At 44.5% G+C, this 17,790-nt stretch overlaps 1 non-coding gene across 1 annotated transcript; it reads left to right on the plus strand.

Moving 5' to 3' along the window:
• The first annotated feature begins 3,680 nt into the window (after positions 1 to 3,680).
• LOC121011655 (small nucleolar RNA U13) lies at positions 3,681 to 3,788 on the plus strand. Its single transcript, XR_005781685.1, has one exon. It is a non-coding gene; the product is annotated as a small nucleolar RNA U13 (small nucleolar RNA).
• The last annotated feature ends 14,002 nt before the right edge of the window (positions 3,789 to 17,790 follow it).

Genomic DNA, 17,790 nt, shown 5'->3' on the forward strand with positions numbered 1-17,790 from the left:
CCAAGCATGCATCCGCGCGGTCCTAGCGCCGGCATTGAAGCTGCGCGTGCGTGATCCGGATCCGCCCCACAAAATGAGATGCGGCGGCCACAGCTCCGCCCTGCTGGTTTCCAGGACGGTGGGTTCTGTCCCCGCCCTGGCTTCACAGCTCTGATGTCTTACCCTAGTCTCCGGCTCTGTTGAAGAAATCCGGGGGGATTGCAGTCACCGTGCCCGAGATCACACCCTAGTGTTGCAGTGTGAGTTTTCGCCCCAAAGCCAGCCTCCACGCGGCCACGGGTCGATTTTCGGTCCGCTGGAAAAGGGACTCTAGCACTCGGCTCCTAGCCTTGTCGCGACAAAACATCCGGAGACCCTGAATTTTGTATGGCCCACAGCCCGGGGACAAGTGCCCGCATTTGGGGTAGGGGGCTAAGGCTTGCCCGGGACCCTGCAGCAGCCCGGATGGCGGTCAGTCGTGCGGGTAGGACTTTGCCGCCTGCAAAAGCTGTCTCTGCCTCCTCCAATCCCGCACCCTCTTATCCCGAGTCAGGGTCACCAAGTGTCGCCTCATTCTTCCCATCTCTAAAGAGGGGCCCGGGCACAGGAAGAGTCCCTCTGGCCACGTCTTGGCTTTTGAGGCTAGATGTTCCCAAGAGCGGGTTAAGGGTGAGAGGTGGGGGGAATGCAGAAGCTGGCCGGGAAAATAGCGACTGAAGTCTCCTTTGGAGACATTTCTCAGGCTCCAACCTCCAAATTTCAGGGCTACTCAGATGGAGTTTAATCCCAAATCTAGCGTTTAGAATCTCCCCTGGAGTCTGGCTTAGCTTGAGTTTGAATCCTGACTCTGCCATTTCCTAACGGATCCTTTGGGCTCTGAGCAAGGATTTTATTTTTTTAAAGGATTTTTTTAATCTTAAAAAAAAACTTTAAAATGAGCTTGTTCCCAAGCTCCCTTCAGAATTAAGTGGTTAAACGCTTAGTAAAGAGTAATTTTGTGTGTCTGTACCCATGCTGTTCCCTCCTGTAGCCCACCTGGATTCCTCAGGTGGTTGACTGACTCATCTTTAGACAACACTGATAAAAATACAGGCCAAGCACTCTCCTAAGCACTTTATGTATATCTTCATATGCCTTCATAACAGTCCTATGGAATGGGTGAATTCAGTATTTCCATTTTACAAAGAAATAAACTGAGCGTAAACTCCCTAGCCTGTAACCTTAACCACTACCTTAATGTATTTGACTCTTCTGTAATATAATTAATATTGGGGCTCCTAGCTGGCTGAGTTGGAAGAGCCTGTAACTCTTGATCTCGGGGTCATGAGTTTGAGCCCCACGTTGGGTGTAGAGATTACTAAAAAAATAAATAAATAAATAATTTAATTAATATGATAATATCTCAGATAACAAGATCACAACAGACAAAAATGCAGTTGCAGCCAAGCCAAAGAATTGCTATACAAGACTTGCCTATGAGGCAGGAACTTGGAGAGAACATAGAGGCCGGGTCACTTGCCTCAGGTCACAGAGGATGGCAGGACCAGGTGTGAACCTGGGCTTGGCTAATGCCAAAACTTGATGATGACTAATCCGGATTCCCTTCTCACCGCACCCTTCCCTGCCAGACTGGAAAGCTTCCGCTCTCTGCCCTTTCCAGCGGCTCACTTGCTGCCAGACTTTGCATGGGCTGTGACCTCTACTTGGAACACTCCTGCCTTTTTTGCCTGGTGATGTATGTACTCAGGCTTTGGTGTCGGCTCAGGAGTCACCTCTTCTAGGAAGCACTCCCAGTCTCCACCCCCACCCATGACTAGGTGAGGCTTGCTGTCACCTGCTTGTAACTTATACTTCCTTGTAACACACACTGCCATCTTATCCCATTTGTTGTCACCTAGGTCTGTCTCCCTGACCTCTTAATCCTGGCAAGTTCCAAGTCTCAGGCCTTGCTCCTCTGGATCCCACTCATGTCATAGAGGATCTGCCCCACATGCATGGTTTAAATTCCATCTCTAGGCTATTAATATCCAAATTTCTGTCTTCAACCCAGACATCAGGCTCCTACAACCTGCATGCTATTCACCTTCTGGGCGGGGGTGGGGGGTGGGTGGGGGGGGTGCTGTCTTATAATTGTCTCAAACTGCACACATCCTAAACTAAGCTTCTGACTTCCTCCCAAATATACTCCCTCCCCACCTTCCCTGTCCTTCCAGTGACTGAGACTAGACACCCCCAGATCATCCCTGACCTCTCTTTCACACCTACTCCAACCTGTCAGGAAACCTTGTTGACTCCACCAACAGAATCTAAACTCTCTTCCCCTGCACTGCCCCTGCCCTGGCTAGGCCTCCACCCTCCCCTTCCTGGTCACCACAGTAGCCCCTCCCCAGGCTCCCTGCTCCCATGCCTGCCCTCACAGTGGGCATCCCACCCAGAGCCAGACGGAGCCTGTGACTCCCTGAGTCAGGCCCTGACCTGACTGGGCCCTCCTGACTGAGTCCTCCTCTGGCTGTACCTCTCTCCTGGTAAAAGTCAAAGTCCTCATGCTAGTGATCTGTCCTGTTACCTCTCTTAAGAAAGTGAGAAGAAGCCCTACTGGCAGCTTACCCTGGATGTTCCCAGCTGAACACAGACAGGGAGGCTCAGCAAGTGAGTGCAGCCATATCCAAACAGCCTGTTTCCTGGTGCACTTGAGGGCTGCTACCCCATTACCAAGGCCCTCTCTAGCTGCACCTTAAGTGCCTCACCTCTCAGTGCCTCAAGTCTGCACACATAGTGGTCTCAGGAAGGTCCTTTCAGATCTCTGATTTCAGCCCCCCCCCCCCACTCCCCATCCCACCCCCCACTGCCTTTATCATTTATCATCTGCTAACATAGTGTATAGTTTACTTATTTATCCTGTTCCTTGTCTTTCTCTCCCACTAGAATATTAGCTCCTCAAAGGATTTCTGTCTCTTGCTCGCTGCTGTGTACCTGGTTCCTAGAACAGTGCCTGGCACGTCTTTGGTACTCAGTAAATATTTGTTGAAGAATGAAATGTTTTGTGTGAGTTTTCTCATTGAATTTCAGCACCATCAATGAGATAGTACAGCAAGCGTTACTAAAGTCTTCCACCATCTCCCAGATCTCTTTGACCTCAGGCGTGGTTATGTGACTTGTTTTGGCCAATAAAATATGAAGGGAAATATTGGGAGTGTCACTTTTACTTATTTTTTAATTTTGTTTTATTTATTTTTATTTTCTTTAAATGCCTATTTATTTTTTAGAGAGAGAGAAAAAATGCAAGCGGGAGAAGGGCAGAGAGAGTGGAAGAGAGAGAATCCCAAGCAGGCTCCATGGTTAGCATGGAGCCGAACACAGAGTCCGATCTCATGACCTTGAGATTACAACCTGAGCCGAAATCAAGAGTCGGATGCTTAACCAACTGAGCCACCCAGGTGCCTCTATTTAATATTTAAAGATTTTATTTTTAAGTAATCTCTATACCCAACATGGGGTTTAAATTTACATCCCTGAGATCAAGAGTCACGTGCTCCACCCACTAAGCCAGCCAGGCACCCCTTATTTGATTTTTTAAGTAATAAGTACCCAGTGTGGGGCTCGTACTCATGGCCCTGAGATCAAACAGTGCAGACTCACATGCTCTACAGAGTAAGCCAGCCAGGTGCCCCAGGAATGTCACTTTTAAATGTAGCATTTAGATCCTTTTGTAGTTCATAGGTGTGATGATTGGATGTTCATGCTGTTATGTGACATGTGCCAGCCACCCTTAAACCTTGTTACAATGTTGTCACATTACCTGTCTGATGTAAAATAATAATAATAATAATAATAATAATAATAATAATAATAATAATAAATAAATAAATCTAAAAGCCAATACAGGATGCTCTATGCTCTCATCTCCTGCCTAGGCAACACTGGGAGTCAGGCAAGCACAGAGGTGCCACATGAAGGAAGCTAACTGGGTCATTAAGCCATGGCATGGAGGACATGCCTGTTTCTATGTGCAAGAAATAAAATTTGAGGAGTTAGTCCACTAAGGTCTAGGGCTCATTTCTTACCACAGCATATTCCAGCCTATTCTGACTGATGCAGGTAGAAGTGTTACTATATCATGTCAGTGAGGGGGGAGATGGGATTACTTGCCCAAGATCACACAGCTAGTGAGTGCCAGAGTCAAGATTTGAACTCAGCAGGGTGCCTATCTGGCTCAGTTGGTAGAGCATGTGACTCTTGATCTTGGGGTTGTGAGTTCAAGCCTCGCTGGGTGTACAGCCTATTAAAAAAAAAAAAAAAAAGATCTGAACTCAGGAAGGCTGGCTCTGTAGCTCATGCTTTTAATCCTCACAATTTGCTGCCTTAACGATGTTCGTGTTACAATGCCACCAGTGAATAAACGGACAATAGCCATAACCCAGCTAATACCTCCTGAGGCCTTGATGACCCAGCTGGGGTAACTGCTGTACAGGCAGGTATTGGAGGGCTGCTCACAACTCTGCTGAAGGAACAAGCAGGAGGAAGTGGAGGTTCAGAGAGGTGGTGTCACCTGCCTGAGGGGATGGCAGAGTCTAAACCCAAGCATGGTTGATGCCAAATAGTTATGTGATGACTAATCCAGACTAATGTCCCTCCATTGCCCTTTGTTTAATGGTGTATTAGTCAGGATTCCCCAGAGAAACAGAATATATAGAACAAATAGGAGAAAGAGATTTATTATAAGGAATCGGCACACTATTACGGTGGCTGAGAAGTCCCACAGTCTGCTGTCTACAAGCTGGAGACCCAGGACAGCCAGTGGTTTAAGTCCTGGTCCAAGTCTGGAGGTCCACAAACCAGGGGAGCCAATGGTATAAATCCCAGTCTGAGTGCAGAAGACCAATGTTCCAGTGCCACAGTCAGGCAGAACTCAACTTATTCCTTCAGCAGTCTCTGGTTCTATTCAGACCCTCAAAGATTTAGAGTATGCCTCCAAGCATTGGGGAGGGCAGTTTGCTTTAGTCAGTCTACCGATTCAGATGATAATCTTGCTTGGAAACACCCTCACAGACACAGCAAATATGGAGGAACTCTGTATGCCAGACAGAAAAAATTAACCATCACTCTATCCCCACTCTTCTTCCCAGACTCCCTGCTGCCAGGCTCTTGCATAGGCTGTGTCCCTGCAGGAACGTTTCTCGTACCACCCCTCCCCTTTTTTTAAGTTTGTTTGTTTGTTTATTTGAGAGAGACAGAGATAGTGGGGGAGGGGCAGAGAGAGGGAGAGAGAGGATCCCAAGCAAGCTCCACAATGCCAGCACAGAGCTTGACGTAGGGCTTGAACCCATGAAACCGTGAGATCATGACCTGAGCCAAAACCAAGAGTTGGATGCTTAACCAACTGAGCCACCCAGGGACTGCTCTCCTACCCTTCTTGCTTTGGAGTTGTTTCAGTGATTGCACTTCATCAAAGAAGTCTTTCTTGACCTCCCCTATCGCAGACTGGAGCAGGTTGCCTGTTATATGCTCCTAAGATTCCCCAAACTTCTTCCCCAAGACATCATAACAAATTAAAATCAGTAGTGATCAATGTTTGTTTCCTGGACTGGAATGAAGGCCTTATGACGGAGGGCAGGGCTATCTTAGGGACCACTATGTCCCCATCACCCAGCTCAAAGCTAGGCACGGGACACATGGTCAATAATTCTTAGCTATTCATCATCATCATCATCATCATCCTTTGGGAGATTATTTATATAATTCAGACTTCCTCATTAGAATGAAAACCAGTCAATAGAGTAGGTGCTTTCATGGTTGCACAACAAACCTTCCTCATCTTTGAGGCTTCCTCATGGTTCAGATGGCTCCCCTCCCTAAAGCTTTCCTTGGTAATTCCCTCCTGCCTCCTGCTCCAGCTAAAGCAGGTACTTTCTCCAGCATTCCACCCCTATCCAGCCTGATCACTCTGATACTTGGGTGTTCACGTTAAAATGATCCTGTACACTGTGCATCCTTATTTTTTCTCTGTCTGTAGGTGTGCTATATTTCATAATTAAAAATATTTAAAATACCTGGTAATGCCTGCCCATTGTAGAAAATGTATAAAATACAGCAAGAGAAAAATTAAAAGGAAAAATTCACCCACTTTTCAAGACAACTTTTTTTGTTTTATTCATTTATTTATTTATTTGTTTATTTATTTAAGAGAGGGGAGGCTGCAAGTGAGCGAGGGGCAGAGAGAGAGAGAGAGAGAGAGAGAATCCCAGGAGGGGCAGAGGGAGAAGGGGGGGGAGAGAGAGAGAGAGAGAGAGAGAGAAGCAGGCTCACCCAAAGGGGGGCTGAAGCTCAACCTGATGTAGGACTCAAGCTCAAGAACTGTGAGATCATGACCTGAGCTGAAGTCAGGTGCTTAACGACTGAGCCACCCAGATGCCCCTCAAAGACAACTTCTATGTAGTTATGTTTCTCATTTGATTTTTTGTCCTGGAATTATTTTTATATATTTCTAATAATGTATAAAATTTGCATAGGCAATTTGCATCCTGCTCATCAACTTGCAAACAACTTGCATTAACCTGGAACTTGCAGCTATATTCCCTTCGATTGCTCACCCGTGACCCAACCTCATTGTTAGACATCAGCTCTAACAGCTTTTGCCCTGAAAAGTAACCAAGGAGATGACTGTCATACTCCATAAGGCAGAATAAATTATACACTAAAACTAGGATTTCATTTCTTGGTTGGGCTCTGAAGAAGCATCAGAGTGAGTTTTCATTTCCTCTTTCTCTTTCTCACTGCCTGGAATGTGGATGTGGTGGGAGCCATCTTGGACCATGCAGGCCAGGGCACTCCCCTAGGGATGGCAGGGCCATCGATTGAAGTTGTCTGGGTACCTGATACTAAGCTTTGTTATCAGCCCAGGACTGCTTACATCAGGCTACCATGGGAAAGAAAGAACACTTAATTTTATTTAAGCCTCTGCTGCCCTACTGAGTTCTGTTAGAGGGCTTATATTAAATTCTATCTAATCCACAGTGCCCATTATACATACCCTGAGCAATTCCCACGTTCCTAAAAATATCATTTTTAGTGTGTCCAAAACATTGCGTCATCTGAAAATTACTAGAATTTTTTTCATTCATTCATTCTACATATATTCATTGAGTGCTTACTATATCCATGCCCATACCCCTGGATAAGTGATGGGGATGTAATGGTCATATCCTAGTAGAGGGAGACAGGCAATGAACAAGGAAACAAACATAATCCATCTCTATTTTCAGATATAGCATGTCCCAAAACGTGTGGCAGAGGTTAGCTAATTGTTCACCAAAACTGCTTCCCTTTGTTTTTTCACACACAGCTGAACTATATTTCCTATTGTCCCTTGCAATTTTATATGGACCTATAACTGACTTCTAGCCAATGGCATGTGTGGTGTTCAATCTCCAGGTCTGACCTTAAAAACCTCCCACATTGGGGGTGGGGGGTGCTTCCTGGCTGGCTGAGACCTAGACCATGTGACTCTTCTTTTTTTCTTTTTAATTTTTTTTTTAATTTTTTTTAATGTTTATCTATTTTTGAAGGAGAGAGACAAAACGTGAGTGGGGGAGGGGCAGAGAGAAAGGGAGCCAAAGAATCCCAAGCAGGATGCAGGCTCTGAGCTGTCGGCACAGAGCCTGATGTAGGGCTCAAACTCACAAGCTGTGAGATTGTGACCTGAGCCGAAGTCAGACACCCAACAGACTGAACCACCCAGGTGCCCCTTGATCTCAGGGTCATGAGTTCAAGCCCTATGTTGGGTGTGGAGCCTACTTAAAAACCAAACAAACAGGGGTGCCTGGGTGGCTCAGTCGGTTGAGCATCCAACTTCCACTCAGGTCATGATCTCGCAGCTCGTGAGTTCGAGCCCTGCTTCAGGCTCTGTGCTGACAGCTCGGAGCCTGGAGCCCGCTTCGGATTCTGTGTCTCCCTCTCTCTGCTCCTAACCCACTGGCATTCTGTCTCTTTGTCTCAAAAATAAACAAACATTAAAAAACAACAACAACAAACAAAAATACCCACTGGCTCAACAGGAAGGACTCTGAGAACCTAGAGGGGGGCCAAGACAAAAGATGGAAAGAGGCTGGGTCTCTAAAAGACTCTGTGGAGCAGAGTGACCCCACTGACTTGCATTGGACTATGGTGTGAATTTAAAAAATTAATTTATTAAGCCACTGAGTTTTGGAGGTTCTTCAGTTAACAGCAGCTAGCTTTATTGAATTTAATTAATGTAGTGCATGAAGAAAGGGCTCTGTGGTAGACTGACTGCAAAAACTGCCTTATTTTCCATTCCTCACCCCCCCCTCCCCCCTTACCTTGTACAAATTGACTCTGTAGCTTCTCATGTCAAGGGCTGAAGTCTATTTCTCAACGCCTTGAAGCTACACTGGCCTTGTCACTGACCAACAGAGTGAGGTGAAAGAACAGTGTAATACTTCCCAGCCTAGGCCTCAAGAAGCCTGTTTTCCCTCTCTTTCACTGTCTGGATTCTCACTCCTCCATGAAAACAGGTCGACAAGAAGGCTCAGCCAAGATCAACTATGCCAGACCCAGATCAGCAGAACCACTCAGCATAGACTTGTGAGAATAATAAATGGTTATTGTTTTGAGACACGAAATTTGGGTGTGGTTTGTTACACAGCAGTAGCTAACTGTTACAGGCTCCACGACCAAATAAATTCAGAAAATAATGCCTAGGATATTCCCTCTTGTATATTATCATGGAATCTATCATATTAATGAAAATTATTATAATAAAGCAGCTCATCTTTGTTTAAGCCAGCAAAATCCACATTTCTTTTATCAAGGAACCCTTTAATATTTGAGCATTTGTAACACTTCCTATAACGTTGTTAAATTCTGCTTGAACAGAATTTCTTTTCCTTCCTTCCTTCCTTCCTTCCTTCCTTCCTTCCTTCCTTCCTTCTTTCTTTCTTTCTTTCTTTCTTTCTTTCTTTCTTTTATATTTACTTATTTTTGAGAGAGAGAGAGAGAGAAAGAACAAAAAACAAAAACGTGTGAGCTGGGGAGGGGCAGAGAGAGAGGGAAACAGAGGATCCAGAGCAGACTCTGTGCTGGCAGCAGAGAGCCCAATGTGAGGCTTGAACTCATGAACCAAACTGTGAGATCATGACCCGAACCAAAGTCAGATGCTCAACTGACTAAGCCATCCATGCATTCCTCTTTCTTTTTTATAATTAAAAAAAATAAAAAAAAAAAAATATATATATATATATATATATATAGTGCCATGAAAATCCTTTCAGTAAAATATTTACCCACTTCCCTCATTATTTTCAGGGGCTAAATTCCTAGGAATGTCAGTGATGGATCAATAGATGTCCATATTTTCAGGCTTTGGATTCATCTCTGTCATTCTCCAGAAAGGTTGTTGCCACTCACATCCCAACCTTGGTGGATGGAATTTCTTATTGCCCTGAATTGTCTTCAGCCTTGCGAAACCATAGTTTAAGCATCTTTGCTGATTTGTCAGACAAAAGAAGGAGTCCTTCAGGGCATCTGGCTAGCTCAGTCAGTGGAGCATGTGACTCTTGATCTTGGGGTTTTAAGTTTGAGCCCCACATTGGGTATAGAGATTACTTTAAAAAATAAAATCTTTAAAAAAAAGAGGTGTTCCCAGTATTTTTAAGTAACATTTTTGGGTGAACATGGCTTTCATGATTTTTTTGGCCATTGATATTTCTTTTACAAATTGTCTTTTCATATTCTATGCCTATTTTCATTTATTGGCTTTTCATGTTAATTTCACATTACTTTGTTAATATCTCCATTCATTAAGGGTGTTAATTAATTGCCTATCACTTTTGTTGCAAATATACTTCTCTAATGCATATTTACTTTAATTTTGCCTATGCCTTTTTTGGACATATAAAATATTCAGCTCTTTGTCTAGCCAAATTCATCAGTCTTTTCCTTGATGGTCTGTTCTCCCACTATGTTGAAGTTCAGAACATCTTTCTCCATACAGAGGTCATTCAGTATTTGCTGTTAAAAACCTTTACATTTTCATGCAATTACCCCACACACATATTGCTCAAATCCAATTGGAATCTATTTTGTCATAGCATGTAAAATGGGATTCCAAACTGCTATTTTTCCCCAAATAAATGCTTTAAATTATGTGAACTCCATGAGGACAGGGACTTTGTCTGTTTTGGTACTGCCGTAGCAACAGTACCTAGTAAGGTTCCTGCAACATGGCAGGATCTCAATAAATATGTGTTGAATGAATGAATAAATGAATACATGATTGAATGAGTAGATGGATGGGTGAATGAATACAATATGCCAGGCCCTGTGCTGGCATTGTGATTGTTTATGTTGTGAAAAACATATAGTCGCTTTTGCAAAACCCACAGGTAGACAGGAAACATTTCCTTAATCGTGTATCAGTTAGCCTTTGCTGCATAACAAATTACCCAAAATTAGTAGCTTAAAGTAACAATAATGTTAGGGGCACCTGGATGGTTCAGTTAGTCGAGCATCTGAATTCAGCTCAGGTCATGACCTCATAGTTCGTGAGTTCAAGCCCCACATCGGGCTCTGTGCTGACAGCTCAGAGCCTGTAGCCTACTTCAGATTCTGTGTCTCCCTCTCTCTCTCCCTTTCCCCTGCTCATGCTCTCTCTCTCTCTCTCAAAAATAGACATTTAAAAAAAGCAACAATAATTTTTTTGTTATTTTTCATGATTCTGTGGCTCAGGAACTTACACTGGCACAGCCTGGTCTTTAAGGTATCTAAGCAACATCTAATGCAGGAGCAGGGAGCTGTCCTGTTGGCAACCACTATATACATCAGGAAAGTATCTAGGCTGGAGATAGACCTGGGAATTGCATGTAGATGGCGATCAAAGTCATCACAAGAATAGATCAGAGAAGAATGTGTAGAATGAGGAGAGAAAAGGACCCAAGTTAGTGCCTTAAAGAATGTTTTCTATAGGGGAACCTGGCTGATTCAGTCAGAAGAGGATGTGACTCTTGATCTCAGGGTTGTGAGTTCCAGCCCCATGTTGGGTATAGATATTACCAAAAAAAAAAAAAAAAAAAAAAAAAAGTTCTGTATAGCAAGGTGAAACTGTTTTATTTTATTTTATTTTTTTTTTAACGTTTATTTATTTTTGGGACAGAGAGAGAGCATGAACGGGGGAGGGGCAGAGTGAGAGGGAAACACAGAATCTGAAACAGGCTCCAGGCTCCGAGCCATCAGCCCTGAGCCCGACGCGGGGCTCGAACTCACGGACCGCGAGATCATGACCTGGCTGAAGTCGGATGCTTAACCAACTGCGCCACCCAGGCGCCCCAAGGTGAAACTGTTTTAAAAACTTGACCACCAAAGCCTTCACATTCCTTGCATCAAGAATTGGAAACTATGTGGCTTCCTCTTGAATCTGGGTGGGTTTGTGTTCACTTAGATCAAGAGATAGCAGCAGAGTGATACTATGTGACTTCTAAGGTCAGAAAAGACCATGCAGCTTTGCCTGGTTCTCCTAGAACACTCTGAAGAAAGCCAGCTACCATGTGAAAATCCAGCTACCCTGAAACTGCAGTGCTGGAAGGCCATGTAGAGGTGCTTTGGTATAGAGGTGCTCTGTTTTTAGTTCCTGCTGAGCTCCCTGCCAACAGCCAGTGTCACTGTCGGCCAAGTTGCTGAGTCACTTTGGACATCCAGCCTAGTCAAACCTTGAGATGACTCCAATCCCAGCCAACTTCTGACTCAAACACATGAGAGATCTTAAGTCAAGCCCCTCCTAAATTCTTTTTTTTTTTAATTTTTAATGTTTATTTATTTTTGAGAGTGAGAGAGACAGAGCACAAGTGGGGGAGGGGCAGAGAGAGAGGGAGACACAGAATCTGAAACAGGCTACAAGCTGTCAGCACAGAGCCTGAAGCGGGGCTTGAACCCACAAACTGTGAGATCATGACCTAAGCCGAAGTTGGATGCCTAACCGACTGAGCCACCCAGGTGCCTCATAAATTCTTTATTTTTAGATGTTATTTATTTTGAGAGAGAGAGCATGCAGGCACACATGCACGTGTGTGCATGGGGGAAGGGCAGAGAGAGAGAGAGAGAGAGAGAGAGAGAGAGAGAATCCCAAGCAGGCTCTGCACTATCAGTGCAGGGCCTGATGTGGGGGGTCAGTCCTACCAGTCACGAGATCATGACCTGAGCTGAAATCGATAGCAAGATGCTTAACCTCCTGAGCCACCAAGGCACCCCCTTCCTAAATTCGTCATCTGCAAAAATGTAGGAAAAACATAATGTCTGTTTTAAGTTGCTGAGGTTTAGGTAATACTTAATCCAACAACAGGTAATTAGAACACAGGTGCATTAAGTACCTATTGCTGCTAACAAATTAAAACCAAAATTTAAAGGCTTAAAGCTTATGTATATATGTAATCTCTTCACCCAATATGGGGCTTGAACTCACAACCCTGAGATCAAGAGCTGCAGGCTCTTCCAACTGAGTCATCCAGGCACCCTGAAAATTTAACAGCTTAAAACAACCTATTATCTCATTTTCTTTGGGTCACGAATTCAGGAGTGGCATAACTGGGTGATTGTGGCTTGGGATCTCTCATGGGATGCAGTTGGGTTGTTGGTCAGGACTGCAGTTACCTCTTGGCTTGACTAGTGTGGAGGATCAGCTTCCAAGAGGGGGCCTCAATTCCTCACAGACCCTTCACAGACCTCGGTTCCTTGCCACATGGACTTCCCTATAGGGCTGCATGAGTGTCATCACAATTATGGGCAGCTGGCTTCTCCCCAAGCAAGTGATCCCGATACATGGCTTTTATGACCTGGTCTTAGAAGTCATGCACTGGGATGCCTGGGTGGCTCAGGAGGTTAGGCATCTGGCTCTTGATTTTGGCTCAGGTTGTGATCTCCTGGTTGCTGGGTTTAAGCCCGGTGTCAGGCTCTGCGCTGACAGCCGTGGGACCTGTTTGGGATTCTCTGTCTCCCTCTCTCTTTGCCCCTCCCCTGCTTGTTCTCTAGCTCTCAAAAAACAAGAAACAAAAAACAAAAAAACATGAAAGTCATACACCATTACTTCTGCCATGCTCTCTTCCTTAGAAGTGGGGCACTAAGTCCATTCCACACTCAAGGGGAGGGCTCTTAAAAAGAGAAGTGTCAAGGGGCGCCTGGGTGGCTCAGTCGTTTGAGCATCTGACTTCAGCTCAGGTCATGATCTGTTTGTGAGTTTGAGCCCCATGTGGGACCCTGTGCTGCCAGCTCAGAGCCTGGAGCCTGCTTCGGATTCTGTGTCTCTCTCTCTCTTTGCCCCTCCCCCACTCCTGCTCTCTGTCTCTCACAAAAAAATAAAAGTTAAAAAAAATTAAAAAAAAGAGAAGTGTCAAACAACTTATGAACATATTTTACTTTAAGATTTTTAAAAACTTTTTAAAAAAACTTTAGTTATTTTGAGAGAGAGAGAGTGTGAACAGGGGAGAGGCAGACAGAGAGGGAGAGAGCCAATCCCAAGAAGGCTCTGTGATGTCAGCACAGAGCCAGAGGCCGGGCTAAAACTCACAAACCATGAGGTTGTGACCTGAGCTGCAATCAAGAGTAGGACGCTTAACCGACTGAGCCACCCAGACACCCCTGTAAACATATTTTAGGACCAACACACCAGGAGTTGCAAACTCAAGAGGCACGTAGGTACCTCCTGATGGAAGAACTCAAACATCATCCAGAAAGTGTATTTACCTGGAAAATTGAACCTGCATCTAACCCAGTTTTTGAACCAAGCAGTTTATAGAACACACCGGAATAGAAGAACATATTGAAGGATACCAAGAGGTACAACCAGCCAAATCAGACTGTAAGAAATCCCACAAGAAGATTGAGAGGGAGGAGGAAATGTTATAGAATAAGAGACTTAGATGTCAATCAAATGCTGTGTGTGAACCTTGCCTGGATTCTGATTTGAACAAACCAACGGTAAAAAGACATTTATGAATGGGGCAATCAGGTGGCTCAGCCGGTTAAGCATGGGACTTTGGCTCAGGTCACAATCTTACCTTTCATGGGTTCTAACCCCAGGATGGTCTCTGTACTGACAGCTCAGAGCCTGGAGCCTGCTTTGGATTCTGTGGCTCCCTCTCTCTGCCCCTCCCCCACTCATGCCCTGTCTCTCTCTCTCTCTCTCTCTCTCTCTCTCTCTCTCTCTCTCTCTCAAAAATAAACATTAAAAAAAAAAAGATTTATGAAACAACCAGGGACTTCTGAATACTGACCTATATTAGATATTAAATAATTATTTATATTGCACAATATTAAATAATTATATTAGATAATTTTGGTGTAATTGAAACTATCTTTTAGAGAGATACATACAGAAACACTTCCAAATGAGATGATATATTGCGTGAGATTTGCTTTAAAATAATGGGAGAGGAGAAGAGAAAGCCGAGTAAATAAAACACGGCCATATGTTTGACAAACATACAGCTGGGTGATGGGTACTTGAGAAATCCTTAACTATTCTAATTTAAAATCCCTTAATATGTTGGGGAAAAAGATTTAACTGTTTGGGAGAGAGAAAAGAAGGTAAAGAGGATATTGTTTCATTTAAGGTATGAGCGCCTTCACCTGGCTTGATTGCCGACCACAAGCCTGGAGAGTGAATGACAGCAGGAAAGCAGGAAGGAGGGAAGATGGCCCAGCCAACTCCCAGCCACAAAGTGACCTGTTCTCGGTTCTTCCAAGAAGCCAGAAAGTCAGCTCTGGCGCCCCCACCGGGACATCGGTTCCCATTCGCCGATTAAACTCAGACGGGATCTGCAGCCCTCCACGCCTGCGCAACATCGTCCTCCACGGAAAAGCCCAAATCCCTTCGCCCCTCAATTCCCCGCGCAGCTGGGAGGGAGCAAGACTTGCGCTTCCAGACAGGAGCAAAATGAGGCTAAGGTTGTCGCATGGTTTTCTGGGAAATGAAGTTCGCGTGCCAGGCTGGAGCCCCCGCCCAGTGCCTGAGAGACTCGGCGCTTTACCTGACGCTGCGCGCAGTTCGCTGAACGGTGCACTGCTGCCCCCACGTGGCGGCTGAGTGGTTATTGCCCGTGTCTGGGATGGTGCCGAAGCTAGGGCCGCCTGAGGTTGCAGGGACTTGGGAAGCTAGTGTGGGTCTGGGAACCTCTGGGAATCCCTTCCAGAGAGGATGACGCCAGACGTGGAAAGATGGGGTGAGGTAAGAAATTAAGGTGAAGAAATTAGTAGCAGGTCCCGCTTTGAGGATTAAATAAAGTCAGCATTACTAATGTTGGATGCATGTAGTTATTATAATATCTACAGCTAATACTAAGCATTTACCTATATGGCTGGAGTTGATTTAAGCGCTTAATATATATTAGCTCATTTAATGCTCACAACAATCGTTTCGGGGAAGTAATGTATTCAGACCCACTTTATAGGAATGAAGCTCAAACCCACAGAGGAATACTTGTTCAGTCACCCAGTGGTTGTGTGAAAGAGCTGGGGTTTGAATCCAGGCTTCCTGGCTTCAGAGCCTGTGCTCTTCCTCAGTAAGGTTATACCACCTCTCTTAACCTACTGAATAATCCAAATTTGTAACTGGTACATGAATCAACTCCCACAGGCCATTAAGCATGTTCAGTTACTGATGTAGCTCAGCTCCAGGACAAAGGTTGCATTCAGCCTAAGTTTGTGTTGAGCACAGTGATCAGGTTCCTGATGGGCATGAATCACCAAAGGGGTTATATCAGGCCTACAAAGCCCGATCTCTTTTTGTTCAGGTGATTTCTATTCAAATGTCCCTACCCCATTCTTTCTCTCATACCAGGACCACCTGGGGGATTTAGTGATTTTGTTCTCCTTCCCCCACTGCCAGCAACCTTATTCTTTTTTTCAACCTTATTCATTATTATCACAGTTTAAAAAAAAAGAGACAATGCTTTGTAATTATCTATTTGTCTGTCTTTAACTCCCAAGCAAGGACTGTGTCCAATTAATGAATATGTTCTCCATATCAGGCCTGACATACAGTGGAGGCTCAAAAAATGTAGAATATTGGATATTTACTGTCTTTCATTGCAATGAACTGAGGTCTTATGAAACCAAGGTTCATGGACTCTGGCTGAACTCAAGCTGGTAGGTACTGGTTGGGAAGCTGGGGGGCACCCCCTCTAAGGCTCCTCACTCTGACAATTCCCTGACACCACAGGGGCCTAAGCCTTGGGATCTTTTTCTAAAGTAATGTTTTTTTGGTTCTTTTTTTTGTACGTTGACAATTTCAGTGATGTGTGTGTATGTATAGGTGCAGATCTATAACTGGTGGGTGTCTGATGTGAGTCTCAAGGTTTCATGTGTGGCTTCCCCGTGTGTGAGAGAATCTGTGTGCACTATAACCTCTCATGTTTGAGTGTGAGTCTCTGTGTTTTGAGTATGTTTCCAGTGTTTGTGAGTCCAGGTGTGTGTGTTCTATGTATGTAAGTGTCTGTGTCCATTATGGTGGGCATCAAAGTATGTATATAACAAGCTGTTTGTGGATGTCAGCAGTTTCCCCTGAGGATCCCCTCAACTCTTAAACAGTTCAACCTCATTCTTCTCACTGTGGTTGTGCCTGCTGCTGCCAACTCTTTCTCTAGAAGTTGTAATTAAGTAATTGCAACAATTAAGTAGAATCCCCCAAATAGGCACCCCACCAGGAATTACTTCAAGGAGCTAACAAGGGGCTTCTGCATGTACAATAAAAGTATTATTAAGTGAACAATTAGGATCTCCCACCCACAGAAACTGTGGTAGAACTACTTATTGACCCCAATATCCCTTCTCCCCATCTTCTGTCATATAGGAACTTCTGATACTTGGCTAGGAACATGCTGCCCAGAATAAAAACTACATTTCCCAGTCACCTTTGCAACTACAAGTGGCCATGAGACAAAATTCTGGCCAATGAAATAGAAACAAGTTATTTGTTTTGTTTTTAGTTTTTTGGATTTATTTATTTATTTATTTTGAGAGAGACTCTCAAGCAGACTCCACACTCAGTGTGGAACCTGATGTGGGGCTCAATCTCACAACTGTGAGATCAGGACCTGAGCTGAAATCAGAGTCAGACGCTTAACCAATTGAACCACCCAAGCGCCCTGGAAATAGAAACAAGTTTTGAGTTGCACATAGTCCTTTTTTTTTTTTTTTAATGTGTATTTAGAGAGTGAGCAAGTGCATGTGCACAAGCAGGCAGAGCGGCAGAGAGAAAGGGAGAGAGAATCCCAAACAGGCTCTACACTACCGGCACAAAGCCTAATGTGGGGCTCGATCCCACCAATGACAAGATCATGACCTGAGCTGAAATGAAGAATTGGGTGCTTAACCGACTGAGCCACCCAGGCGCCCTGAGTCGCACGTAGTCCTTAAAGGCAAGAGGTATCCTTCCCCTTCCCCTCTTCCTGGTGCCTGTAGCAGATGATGTGGGAATCATGAGAAGGAGATGGGAGAGCAACAAGATATATAGATGGAGACTGGCCTCTGACACAGAAGGATCACCATACCAGTGCTGGTGATTACATGAGACTTTACAGGAGAAATAAACTACCTTGAATAAGAAGTACCTGGGTGGCTCAGTTGGTTAAGTGTCCAACTCTTGATCTCAGCTCAGGTCTTAATCTCAGGGTCATGAGTTAAAGCACCTCAATGGGTGTGGAGCCTATTTAAAAAAAAACAAACAAACAAAACTACCTTGTTTAAGCTACTATTATATTTTGGGCCCCTTTGTTATAGCAACAAAACATTACAGTATCTTATTAGGAC

This window comes from Herpailurus yagouaroundi, unplaced genomic scaffold (genome assembly GCF_014898765.1).
Source record: "Herpailurus yagouaroundi ecotype Mexico unplaced genomic scaffold, PumYag 194, whole genome shotgun sequence".
NCBI lineage: Eukaryota > Metazoa > Chordata > Mammalia > Carnivora > Felidae > Herpailurus > Herpailurus yagouaroundi.